Source organism: Mauremys reevesii, linkage group 1 (genome assembly GCF_016161935.1).
Source record: "Mauremys reevesii isolate NIE-2019 linkage group 1, ASM1616193v1, whole genome shotgun sequence".
NCBI classification, from domain to species: domain Eukaryota; kingdom Metazoa; phylum Chordata; order Testudines; family Geoemydidae; genus Mauremys; species Mauremys reevesii.
Window position 1 is genome coordinate 168,067,237 of NC_052623.1, and position 13,958 is coordinate 168,081,194.

Sequence of the window (13,958 nt, forward strand, 5' to 3'; positions counted from 1 at the left end):
GTTAAGAAGTTCACCAAGCCTAGCTGACGCCTGACCAGAGGAACCAATGGGGGGACAAGATGTTTCAAGAGGAAGGAGGAAAGTTTTTCCTTTGTTCTATTCATTAAGTTCTGTGCCAGAGTAAAAAGATCCAGGTATCACCCAGGGTAGTGAGTATTAGAGAAGGAATGAATTAGCGTATGTTTATTTCCTTTTGTGACTTTGTCTTTTTGCATTAGAGGGATAATCAAATTGGGTTTTCTTTTGTGTAACTAAGGTTTTTGCCCAGGGGAATATCCTCTGTGTTTTGAATCTGTTGTCTCTGAGAGTAGCTTGCATGCTAATCTCTCAGAGATATTTCTTTTACCCCTTTTGTTTAATTAAAAGTCTTCTTTTTAAAAACCTAATTAATTTTTCCTTGTTTCAAGATCCAAGGGGGTTGGATCTGGACTCACCAGGAATTGGTGGGGGAAAGGGAAATTAAACTCCAATCCTGCCAGGAAAGGGGGGATGACTAATTTCTCCTTGGTTTAAGGTCCAAGGATTTTAGTTTGTGTTCACCCGGGAATTGGTGGGGAGGGGAAAGGAAAAGTTTCCAAATGACTTTCCCATGAAAGTGTGTTTAAACCATTTGGTGGTGGCAGCAACCAGATCTAAGCTGGTAATTAAGCTTAGGGGTTCTCATGCAGGTCCCCACATCTGTACCTAAAGTTCAGAGTGGGGGTGAAACCTATAACAGCCTCCTTATCCATCTTTCCCCTCACCCACCAAACGACAAGTCTTGTGTGGTAGACAAAAAGGTTAAAACTAAACCTTACCAGAACTTTTCCAAAAGAAAATCAAGCTGCATTATTAGAGTACAAAGTTAAAAAGGTCTGTCTCAAACAGATGTCACTAAGTAAATCCATCCAAGCCCATTTTCTTAGTGACATTGTTTACATTGCAAACATCCACAGTAAATGAGTTCTGATTCAGTGCCTACCTAAAACCCTCCATCTATTTTTATTTTTTTAAACTATTCTGAAAATAAAAGGAGAAAAATTAAAATATTAAATTCACCCACCAAATTTAGCACTGTAATGATATTTTGAAAAATAAAAAAAACTTGGTGTAATTGTTTGTCAGCAGCTTGGGATACCATTTTAGCCTTTTAGGCCTTAAACTGATTTTTTTCCAACACATGCAAACAAGTTGCTATGCTGATCATGCCATCTACAGCTGGTCGTAGTTTTCTGCAGTTTTGGAAGATTTAAATGTCCAATAGCAGCATCAAATGTAACTTTGAGAGAGAGAGAGAGACAGAGAGAGAATCAGACCTGTGTGTGGATGCAGCAAACAACTTGTTAAAGTCAGCACTGGGATGTCTGAAGTATTTCATATACTTGTGTCAACAGTAGATTCAATTATTGTGTTGGGCCAGATGACTCAAGGTTCAGCTATGGATAGAGGTTTTACAAGGGGATGACTAATGACTCCAGAAGTTCCCATTCAGTTCTCCTGCCGTCACCTGTCTCTGGGTAGGAACCCTTGTTCCAGTCCCTTCTGGGTGCTGGGGGTGGTGGTGGGGTTTTAAGGCTGCACAGCTATACTGAACTATCCCCAGCAAGCAAGTTTGCCTAAAGGCCAAAGCCTGTGCTTTGCTTTCTCTCCAAGGGCTATGAACAGTGTATTGCCAGCAGTTATGAGTTACTACACAGCAATTTCTAAGCAAGTCCACTTATTCTTAAGATAAAAGCATTACAGAGAAAACAAAAAAACAATAAGTTTCTATACACGTTGAAAGCTTACCAGGGATCACCCATGAGTCTTATGGGACCCTAGTAGGTCAAGTCCTTCCATCCCTTCTGCAAGTATTGCCTCCCCCACCTTAGAGAGAAGTCCATTTCTGGATCAGGAAAAAGGCCCCAAGTCAGTTTAAATGCAGCATTTTTAGGACAAATTCCCTTTCTTTGCCTTTTTAGTCTCTGGAAACCCAGTATGAACCAACCACCCTAGGGAAGGTACCTCTCTGGAGGTGTTTACAATGTGAATGATTCAATTTAATTAAGGCTACATTTCAGTCACGAGTATTTTTAGTAAAAGTCATGGACAGGTCATGGGCAGTAAACAAAAATTCCCAGCCCATGACCTGTCCATGACTTTTAATATATACCCTTAACTAAAACTTGGGCCGTGGGGCGATCCCAGTACCCCCACTGGTGCTGGAGAGGGTTGGCAGCGGCACGCAGCCCGGGACCCCCACTGGTGCTGGAGGCGGGGGGAGGGGTGAGCAGCAGCGCACCGCCCGGGACCCCCACTGGTGCTGGGGGTAGGATCCCCCTCCTGGCTCTGTGTGTCCCTGCAGCTCCAGTGGGAGAGGCAGCCAGTGGCTCCATGCGCTGCTCCCACCACAAGTACCAGCCAGGAACTGCAGCCAATGGGAACTGCAGAGGCAGCACCTGCAGGCATGGGCAGTGCATGAAGCCCCTTGGCCCCTCCGCCTAGGAGCTCCAGGGATATGCTGGTGGGGGAGCCGGGGAGCCTCACCCCAGGTAAGTGCCACCCCACATCGCAACCATCTGACCCAGCCCTGAGCCCCCTCCCACACACCCAAACTGCTGCCACCCCAGGGGCTGCCAGGAAGCCCCTGAGCCAGCACCGGCCACAGCAGAAGTCACGGAATCCATGACATCCGTGACGGACACACAGACTTAACTTTACTCACTATTTTAGTTTCTGAAGGAGCTTTGGTAGCCAACCCCTCTGGAACAGAACACAATCATACATCCAATCCATGGCCCAAAGTAATATATAAATTTTAGACAATATGTTTCCCCAAAGATACTGCATACCATTGCAGTATCTGTCAGAGAGCATTCTTCAGATAAATGAAGCCGAGCATTGTGGAAGTGGTTTCAGGGAAATTTCTCTATGAGCAACAATGGAGGCAGGCACTAGTTACTTACTGGGGAGAATAACTCAGAGGCAGAAGGGCTAGATTAGTGGAGACACAAGCCTCTCTCAGAGATGACATAGTGTTAACTCTGCTCTATTCAATGATGATAACAGTCGGCTGCGTGTATGTGTGTTCTTCCTGTGTGCTGTTCCAGCTCTGCGCAGATAGCTGGCACAGCAGATCTCGAGCAAACCACCCAATGACCACAGACTCTAATAAGGTACAAAGGCACCCGGCCAGATTTATTGTCAAACAAAGCACAGTAAGAGTTTTCTGCAGACTCTACAGGACATACTATGAATATGCGCCCCCTGACAATGGACCGGCTCAGTCAGTGGCGGGATTTGCCACTGCCCCCAGGCCAGACAAAGACATCCACTCAGGGATGCATTCTTATACACAGGTACAAACAAGCTTTGCATCATTGAATGCACTGAGGTACAGCCCCTCTATGCATTAGGGTGTTGCCTTTCTCATGGTGCTGATTGGTTTGAACAAATAAGTCTATCCATCATACTGTATTCATTGTATTGTCCTTTCATATTGTCTATTCATCATCTATCCATTGTACTGTTCTTTCATATTACCTATCCATCATATTGTCTATCCATGATATTGTCCTTTTATACTGTCTTTAGGCTTGGTCTGCCCGTTCCTTGTTATCTGTGTGGGTGCCATCCTAGCACATGTTCATCTTATTAGTGCTTCCATGCTCTTGCCAACTTCTGTGAGCAGGGCCTGTCTCTGGCTCACAGCCTACCTTTGCTTTATATTAGCAATGTCTTGATCATTACTTCAGTTCAGGCCTCATACCGGGCCTCTGATACCAAGGGTTTATGTCTCAGGGCCTCATCTTACTACACTGGTCATTATGTACATTTAGTATATGAACTGAAAGTTTTATCCCTCAATTAACTAACCTAATGACTAAGCCTTTTATAAAGGGAGGAACCAAATGAGTGTGGCATAGAGCCAGCAATGTCTGATCTAAGCCAGTTGAAGACTCCCCCACGGAAGAAATCCTCAACTGCCCAGCTAAGACAGCTTTAAGACCCCACTAGTTAGTGAAAAGTTTGATTATTTTTTAACCATGCCCATGCTGTTCCTCAAAAATAAGTAGTCTTGCTTCTAGAAAAGAGTTCATTTTCCAACAAGCCACTAGCAGCATTTATACAGCTACAAAACAAGACAGAAACAAGAATTCTTAAAATCATGATGTGGTTCTCCGAGAAGCAACCTACAAGGTTCTCTAGTGAGTATAGTTTCGTTCTGTTTAACATCAGGAGCAAAAGAACATGCTGCAAGGTCTAAACAGATCAGTGGATGTTTCTTGACTATCATTAAATGGCTTCAAACACCACAAAAAGCAGTCTCTGGTCCATCAATTTAAATTAATAGTTTTCACACACAAATGTCAGCTACAGTCTTACATTTTTCTTTTAAATTTAAGTTTGTTATTCCAATTGGACAATGAAAACTGAAAAAAAAATCAAGCTAGAAAAGGGAATATATAATTTAAAACAATTTGTTAAGTGTTCAACAAGCAGAGTTCTTTTGAATTTCTGCAAAACCTTTTTCCATAGTACTTAAAATATTTCTGTTGGGATTCATTCTGTTCTTTCTAGTTCAATATGCAAACAGGTTTGCAATTTGAGGAGGCTGAATAGTACAAATGAAAGGTCTGGCATTAAATTGAATATTGCATTTTAAAAGGGACAACTTGAACACAGACACACACCTGAAAAACATTTCTGATAACTGGAAAGAGTTTGCAGGTTTTTTCCCCCTCGTTTACTTTATGCACTGGAAAGCACTGTGCGTGCGCGTACACTTTTCTTTCTTCCTGAAAAGGTGCTTGTGAACATCAAGAGAGTGGATCAGATTTTTTTTAAAGAGGAATTTAAATAGTATGTCTGAAGCCTTTAAAGACTTCAGCAAAAACTGGACTTTAATATGCTAAAATCTAACTAGCTGTTTCTGTTATGTTAATAAATTCATCAAACTTCTCATAAGTTGATATATAAGAAAAAATATTAAAAAGTTACAGTATCTTATCCTAAGAGGTTCAAGAGTGCTTTAAAATGTATTTCTATGGCGGTAATCCCTAGAAGTCTCAGTCATGGACCAAGTCCTCACTGAGGTAGGCAATGAACAAAGAGAATGAAAGACAGTCCTTGTCCTAAAGATTTTACAAATCAAGACTTTAACAAGAGAATACATGGATACAGACAGAGGGAGCACAGTGAAACAGCGTAACTGTATTGGTCAGCATAATGGCAGTCATCTCAACAAATCAGCTGAAAAATATTTTGCAGGCATCAGACCAAAGAAGGGTAAATGAATTTTAATCACATCTCTTCCGCTTAAAATAGAATCCAGACAGTTCAGCTAAAAGTTCAGCTTACTCACTGTTACCAATGTAGAAGTTTGTACAGCATCTATATACAATGTTTAAGTCCCTGATCCTGCAATGATCTCTCCACAGGTGGACGCATCCACTGGCTCATATCTCCAATGACTTCAGGCTCTACATGGGGCAAGCGCACATCCATCCCGAGTAGCTTGCAGGATCAGGGATTAACACAGCAAATTAACCTAAACACTGTTAAATATAATGGACTGGGTAATTCAGTAAATCTTTTCTATTTTTATTTTTATTCAGAATAGGATACTATGAGAATGACCTATAAATATTTATCTTTAGGATGTTACAACAACCATATTTTAATTAGTGTAGAAATTTAATACAGTCTACATTTGAAATTTGTATATTTCAAATTGTATTTAAGAATATTCGAGCCCCAACTGCTAGTCAAAGCATTTCACTACCACTTAAATCTTGTTACATTTGCTGTTACTTATTCTAAAAGGCTTTGATTAAAAGAGATGAAGAAGCAATATAAAAATTTTAATTGATTGTTACATTGAGTCTCTGCAGATTCCATCATTTAATATACAAACACTAAGGTTCCAGAACTCAGCTTCACATTTGAAAAAAGCACTATAATATATTGATGAAGCAAGAGATTTTTTGGGGGGTAGGGGCCAAGACTGTTCATTAGGATCCAATTCTCTTTCATTTTCATGTTTTCTAAGTGGATTTTTCTGATGTTGTGACTGACGATGGGACTATCATAAGATCAAGGGTATATTATGTAATAATTTAGTGGAAGAGCTTAAATGATGATTATTGGTCATTATCGCAAGAGCTGCAGCAAACACTGTATTTGAGTTTGCATGAGAATTTCCGTCTTAAACACATTCATACTTGCTATTTGCTTTCCAAAGTGATCACCATGAAGGTCAAGATTTTCTAGAATTCATCTCTGCTCCGAGATTTTTTTTTTTTTTTTAATTTGAACAAAAACTTCTCAGCTGTTTACATAGAATATTAGTGGCAGAATAAGGGAGAGAGAAAAATCCAATTAGACATTCCCATTATAAAGACGATTAAGACTTCTGAAAGAGCTCTACAGCTGAAGCAGCCACGGATAGTAAGCTAAACTCAATATGGAAATAGCCCTGTTTGATAAAGTGTCTGTGTTCCAGCAAAATTTGGTTTTGACCTTTGAAAGTCATCTATACAGCTCAGTTTGTACAACTACTTTGATAAGCTTCTGAAGTGTGCACCTAGGAAAGGCTGTTCTGTGCTGTATGGATGCAATTAGCTTCCTAGTAAACTGCCTCCTTCTCTGGGTACCTAACAGGGAACAGAAAAGAAAAAATGAAGTACATGACAGCTGTCAAAATAAACTACCTTCTCTGCAAGGTGTATTAATCTAAAAACTAAGTCAATGAAGACCGTATTAGCTTCCATTCCTGCATACATGGGTATTTAGGTTTTAACGCCTTTATTATTGTATTTGAGAAATAGCATAACAATCATAATGCATATGAATAATGGGTCATGCATATGCAACCTCAGCATTGTAATTTTCTGATTTCTGAGTACTTAACTGAGGAACCTATAATTCCATCATAAAACAAATATAGGTTCTTAATTATCCAACATAACTTGTACAGGGATGTTTCTTACATTGCTTCCAAGATCTCACTAGGAATGTAGTAGTTTGAGTCATTTGTGTATTTATTATGTTTATTGACAAACCAATTATCTGAAAGTGTAGCAAAACTAGTACTCATTTTAAGAACTCAATTGTGGTTCAATATGAAGAAAGGTTAGCATATTTCTACTTAAGATTTGAATTTAACCTGATCTGATCACAAAACCAGACTAAAACCAGCATTTGTTTCTGTGGTTCCCAAATGTAGTGGTCTCCAAACTCTACTACAATGGTCAGTTCAAAAATTTCTGCTGTCAGTTCTCCTGAGAAGTTAGAAATCTGTTTTCTGCATTAATTCACATCTTTATCTTGATAAACCCTTTAATTAAAGCTAATGTTAAAAACAAATCATATAGTACACAGGTTAAGAGTGTATATACATCTGGGTATAGTGCTTAGATTATCCACAAATACAGAGTTTGTTTTAAAAAAAGTCATAAGATCCATACAGTGCATAATCAGCAATAACCCAAATTTTGGTGTCTATAATTTGAACAGTACAGGTTAGATATTAGAATCCGAATACTTGAGTACATCACTAATGAAAAGTTGTGCAGAGAATTTGTTGTGAAAAGCAAAATATATTAATGAGTGAAGATTGTCACCCAGTAATAGACAACCTACTCTAAATTCTCTATTTAGAAAACACAATCCATCAGAGAAGTATTTCAGTTACTTTCAACTGTGCTTTTCATCTATACGGCTTCAGTTCTAAACCAGAATGTTTATTTTTGTCCTTTAAGTCTCAACAATCCTGTTTGGGGATGTCAGTGGGAGGTTAATGAAAATTTAAAAAAAAAAAAAAAGTGATTTAGATGTCCCCAACACAACACTTAAATATTTACACAAATCCAACACTCCAGACAATCCTGTGTAATTTAATCCAACTGCTTCTTTCAGAAAATGCCAGGATCAGAATCACAGAAGTTAAAAACTGCAGTGAACTGACAAAGCTGTGTCAGGAAGCCCACACAATATGAGGTTATAGGATGTCTGGCTCTAGCCAGAAATTTATACCAGCAAACTGTAACCAGTTAATGAACTCCATTTCTGTTGTTGTGTGTCTCCAATAGAATAAGCTAGGAGTGATTTATTTAAAGAAAATATCTGTTGAAAATATTACCAAAATATATAGTCTGGCAAATAGGTCAGACTCACTGTTTTAATTTTATCATGATACACATTTTAAGAGTATGCTCTTTCTGCATATAGAAAGTAATGAATTAAGGAATGTACCATTCTGTGGCTTGAATCCAGGCCTCCTGCTTATTCTTCTGGCATACTAACAGCTATTACTCAAATTGTATATCTAGATGGAGTCTAACAGAAGTTTGTTTCAAACAGAAAATGCTAGCTTATAATTTTGCTTCCTTTATTATTTACAGCAAACCAGCTGAAGAGGAGACCAAAACTAAAGATTAACTTCACTGAGAAACTATTAAACTGAAGATAATACAATGTCTATCTAGAATATTAATGCACTGAGCTATGACAGAACAAACCTTAAACACAAGAGTCATTCTGAAGTACCTGCACTGACATATGTTTCAAACAGTGAATTACCAAGACATTCAATTAAAATTACAAATGTACACAGGTATTTTAATGCAAACCTAGTACACTTACAGACAGTTAGCGGCAAGCAAGATTTCCAGGGGAAAGGAAAAGAATTCAGTAAAGACACTAGCACTAATTAAGTCAACCATCCTGGAGACAGCACATTGAATAAAGGGACATGTTACTTCCATAAGTAAATGTACTTATGACATTTTATAATAGAAAACCAACTTGAGACTGCACCATTTCACTGAGTTTTTCCTGCAGTTTTACTGCTAACCACCATGTGTTTGCCCATCAGGAGTAGCTATTTAAAGATTTTTTTTGTTATCGATTCACTGGCACTTCTGTGATGTGTACCACTATATTGAGTGTCTCATTAACATTAGTTAATTCTCACAACATCCCAGTGGGATAGGGAAGCATTATCCCCATTTTACAGATTGGGAAAACAGTAGCACAGTAAAGTTAAGCAACATTTCCAAGATCACACAGGGAGCCTATGACAGAATTTTAAATAAAACCTGATTCCTAGTCCTATGCTTTAATAGCATATCAGGAAAGCTAGCTCTGCTACTTGCATAACAATACCACATCACCTTTGAAAAAAATGAAATGTCAGACGCAATTGCATTAAAGGCCACTAGTAATTTCTGAATCCTACATTAAACATGAATAAAATTTTTATTCTAACACAGAGCTTCCCCATAATGACAGAAGTACACAAAGACTTGTGAACAGGCTTCAGACAGCAAGTACCAATGGGAAAAATTCTCCGCTCAGATCTACAGAGAATCTCAATTCTGATATTCCAGGCATGTAAGGAGATTAGACTATTCAAGTTAAAATCTGCTGAACAGACTTCAAAAAGAGAACTTGTCCCCCCCATGATGAAACAGTGGGAGAGCATAAAACTCATTAGTAATAAAATCTTTCCTCTAGGGGATGACATGGAACCTTCTCCCTCACCCCTCTACATATACAGAATTTTAATTTCCAGTCATTTTTTCTTCCATATAAAAGGCATTTTTATGTTGATTAAGAGGCTAGTATAGACACTTTTGGATGCGCATACAAATGCTAATAAAAGTTTCATTACCAGAAGATAAAAACCTTTATAAATCAACAAACAATGCAACCTGCCACTACAGTACACACACACACTTTCCTAAACATGAATTCCTACCCAGAAACACCATCTATGGCCTGATCCTGCAAACACTTATGCACATGACTTTACATGTAGGAACACCTCCACTGAACTGGATGGGGCTTACACGTCTAAGCACAGAATCAGGAACTGTGTGCACCATACAATACTTATTGTGCAAGAAGGTGAGTCATCAAATTAAATATTGTAAATTAACATTTGTGATTGGTGACTCAGAAGCCACTTGATATCTCTACATAGACTTGCCATCCAACAAAAAAAAAGTTTAGCTTAGGCTTGCCATAGTCTTAAATTTGTATTTTAAAAGTATCAGCATGTTATTTTGAAGCATTGTTTTTTGGTACTGCATACTGCAAGACAGAATGTAATAAAGTACTGTATTATCAGATCTTATAACACACTGGATTTCTAGTCACCTATTGTTGCCAGCCACTTTCATATTGTGGAGGGAAAAAAAAGGTACCATGTAAAACCTTTTAAAAATTCAGCAGCTTTTTTCAGTACAATAATCAAATACTCAAATTCTCTGGCAGTTTACCATTTCAACAGCAACATATAATGAAGTAATATTTCAAATCACAATAGGCTTCATGTCTGGGGAGCACAAGTTTTGCAAATACAGGTCAATCCCTGTCATGCTGACCACCTCTCTCTACATGATAGACCCAAATAAACCTAATGAACAAGTCTTAATTTAACAGAACAAATTGTAAACAGATAAACATCTCCATATAACTTTTAAAGCTCTGTATGTTCTTTAACAACAGACTGCTGTGTAAACTCTATATTCATAGTTGAAGTAACTCCCTATAATGATCTTCTCTGAATTCCTTTGTGCTGTTGCTGGCATTGTAACTGATTTTAGGGCTGGTATTTTTAATTATGCAAATGAAACTTGTGTACATCCTTACTTCTCCAGTGAATATACTGCAGAAACTGAGTAAGTCAGAATCTGCAATTCCACTAGAAAAGATATAACTCCAGCCACAAGAGCTATTAAACATAATCATTTAGGATATCAACTAATCCTCAAATGAGGATTTCTTCCTGAACCCAACAGTAAACGAATTGCATAATTAGGGACATTAAGAGAGGAGAGGAAATGTCATTTATTTAGGCCAGGCCTGCACAACGTGCGGCCCGCGTAGGCTCACTGTGCGGCCCGTGGGCAAGCGGCAGGGTGAGGCTGCTGGGTTCACCCCATGCCCGGAGGGGGCCCCTGCCTCACAGTCCCACGTTAGCGCGCCGCACTCCAACCGCCCTAACAGCCAGAACCGCATGTGTCTCTGTCTCCCGCTGCCCCCACCTGGCATACAGCGGGTGCATCACTTCCGGGGCCCGCTGAGGCGGGAAGCACGGGGCATAAGGCTGAGCCGGTAACTGCCGAGCGAGGGGAGGGGCGCCCGGCCTGGGCTCAAGCTGCACCTCGAGGGGGGGGGGGGGAAATGGGCCAAGCCCCCCCCTTTGGTTGGGAGCAGGGCAGCTACTGCGCTGGTTGGTCCCAGGGTGACCTCTGTAGTGATAGGGGAGGGGGGTGTTGAACTGCCTGTGGGCAGCCAGGAAATCCCCAGGGGAGGGGGGTGGGTGTGGGTGTTGCACCTGCCCTGCCCGACTGCTGCCCCTTTCCCTGGTCCAGGGACCTTCCACCTCCCCGACCCCTATCACACTGCCCCGCCCGCCCGGGCTCCCTGTGTTTGTGTGTTGGACAGTCACATCCAATCCCTTCACACTGCCCCCCTTTTCCCCTCCCCTTATTTCATGGGAGGATGACGAGCTGAGTGGGCAGGCGGGCGGGCAGTGGTGCAATTAAGTTTGATTTCTGAGGCAATATGTGGAAAGTGCTGCTTGCCTAACTCAAAAAGCCTGGGCATAATACCCAGCAGAAAATGTTAATCTGTGTGCAAGGTGACCCTAGGTTCATGCTATTCCCTTCCCCTATGATCCCCTCTCCCCAACAGGACCCTGAAAGTGAGGGGGCTGTTTGCTTTTAAACTGGAAAAAAATAATTTAGCAGTTGCTTCACTAGTCTGTGAATACTGCTGATCTATAAAAAACATACACCTGTAAGAAAAAAAATAAGTTGAAGTTGTTGGTAATGTGAAAACAAGAGCAAAACATATTTCACACACTAGCAAACCACTTTTGTTCCTTATTTATTAGGCACAGCTTCCAAGAATATTAAATAGATGGGGGGGGGGGAAATACAAATAAGGCAGAACTACAACATTGGTAGGCACAATTCAACAGTTCACCTAAAACTATGCAGATGTTACCCTTTAATTATTTAAAATATTTCAAATACAATTTGAAACATTCATCCCTTACAAATAGTACTCAAAGAACTGGCAAGAGAGAAAGGATAAGAGTAAAAACAAGAAAAATACTTAACAACTGCTTTAATGAATACTTCACTGCTACTTCTAGAATACTGCCGGTGCTATTACTAAACAGCATTTACTAAACAATACTCTATGTTAGTAATCTACTAACATGTTTCTGACCATAATATCATAGTCAATTGACTGAAGAAGTTCATAGAAGCTAATCTGTTTCGTAAATAGCAAAAGCATTCCTTTCAATAAAAGGAGCAGCTGATACAGAACAAAAGACGTCCACAGGAAATGTTATCTATAAAGTTGTCTCCTAATCCAAGACAAATAGACGTGAAGGAACAGGAAAACGACCATGCACTAGTAAGTTTCTTTTTCCTGAGCCTCTGACAACATCCCCTTGTTCGATTGGTTGTGTGCCCTTTTCAAGCTACCAGGGATGGCATTCCTCCTTCACTTAACACCATCGAACTGTGTGCGTTGAGGGGGCAGGAAACAAACGGGGGGTTGGGGGGGGGGGAAGAGAAGAGAGGAGAGAAGAGGCAAGAGAAAGGAAAGAAACAGAGATCCAAAATCCAGTAATCACTGTTAAGGCATTACAGGGCACTACACTGCCTGCAGGCTGCAATAGTATCCTCCCTTTCTCTGTCATGTATGGAGATTCCTAGACATTACAGACAGACATGAATACAGATCCTTTCTAGGGGCGATGGCTTTGATTTATGTCCACAAGACCAGAAACAAGCAGGCTATATCAGACACCAGGGAGATGTCTCCCAATGCCCTTCATTGCATCTGCTCGCTTTCCCCACAAAAACGCAACTCCAAATAAACGAATAAAAACAAGCTTTTAAGAATTATTTTAAGATATTTTAACAGACCTGACGAATTACCCCAGGCGCCGCAACACCCACCGAAACGTTGTCTCTCTGTGCGCCAGACAGACCCATTCACACCAGCCCCGCACAGAAACGCCTGCCCCGGCGGCGGCGGCGGCTGCAGGGCCCCCCGCGCCCCAGCTCACCCAGGGTCTCCCCGCTCACCCTCGCCGGGAGCCAGGTGTGCGTGTCACCGGCACAGCCCAGAGCCAGCGGCCAAGCCCTGCCCCGGAGCGCCCCACCCCGCGCACACCCCATCCCGGAGCCACACACACGGACCCGGCCGCTTCCCGACACGCTCGCCCCCCGGGCCAGCCCCGCTCCGGCTCCCAGCCCCGCCGACCGCGCCGCCGGGCTGCTCCTGGGGGCCGGGGGCGGCAGGGCCGCGCCGAGGCGGGGCGGAGGAGCCGCGGGGCCCAGGCAGGGGCGGGGGGAGACGGGACCGGGCGGGGAGCGCTGGGGGGCGGGGGCGGGGGATGGAGCGGGGCAGGAGGGGGCAGCAGAAGGAGCCGGGCGGGGGCGCTCGGACAGGCAGAGCCGGGCGGGGGGCGGCAGGAGCCGGGCCGGCCGGCGGGGCTCTGGGGTGAGGCGGCGGGAGCCGGGTCCCCCCCGTGTGCCCCGCTCGCTCCTTGCCAGGGTGACCCTTCGCCGGGCCCCGGCCGCGCCGCCCCTCACCTCATATCTGTGCGGGCCGGGGGGCCCTGGGCAGATCCACGGCAAAGGCGCGGGGCGGTGGAGGAGCCGGAGCGGCCACCGCCTCCGCGATACACACCATCCCCTCCCGCTGCCTCCTGAGCCACCCTCTCGGGCGGGGGGGGCGGGAGTGTGTCACCTTCGCCCTCACGGCCACCGTACTACCGCGCAACCAACCTACTGCCGTCGCCTCCCACCCTCGGCACACCCCAGCTACAACCCGCCCCTCTCAGAAGATTGACGCAAATACTGACCAATCGTAATGCAAAGATTGAAACCACAGACAAAGGCTACCCGAACTGTATAGGTCAGAGCAACCAATCATAAATACTCTTCTCCCCCCCCCCACTA

General features: G+C 42.5%; 1 protein-coding gene across 6 annotated transcripts in view; it reads right to left on the reverse strand.

Moving 5' to 3' along the window:
* Positions 1–13,958, reverse strand: part of ITSN1 (intersectin 1) — a 200,795-nt gene extending 186,837 nt beyond the window's left edge. For 3 of the 6 annotated variants that reach the window (XM_039503254.1, XM_039503224.1, XM_039503234.1), the window contains exon 1: positions 13,590–13,774. The gene's annotated coding sequence lies outside the window, so the exon portion shown is untranslated. Of the gene's footprint in view, positions 1–13,589; positions 13,778–13,861 lie in introns of those variants that run through there. The other 3 variants (XM_039503267.1, XM_039503244.1, XM_039503261.1) reach the window with 3 other exon arrangements.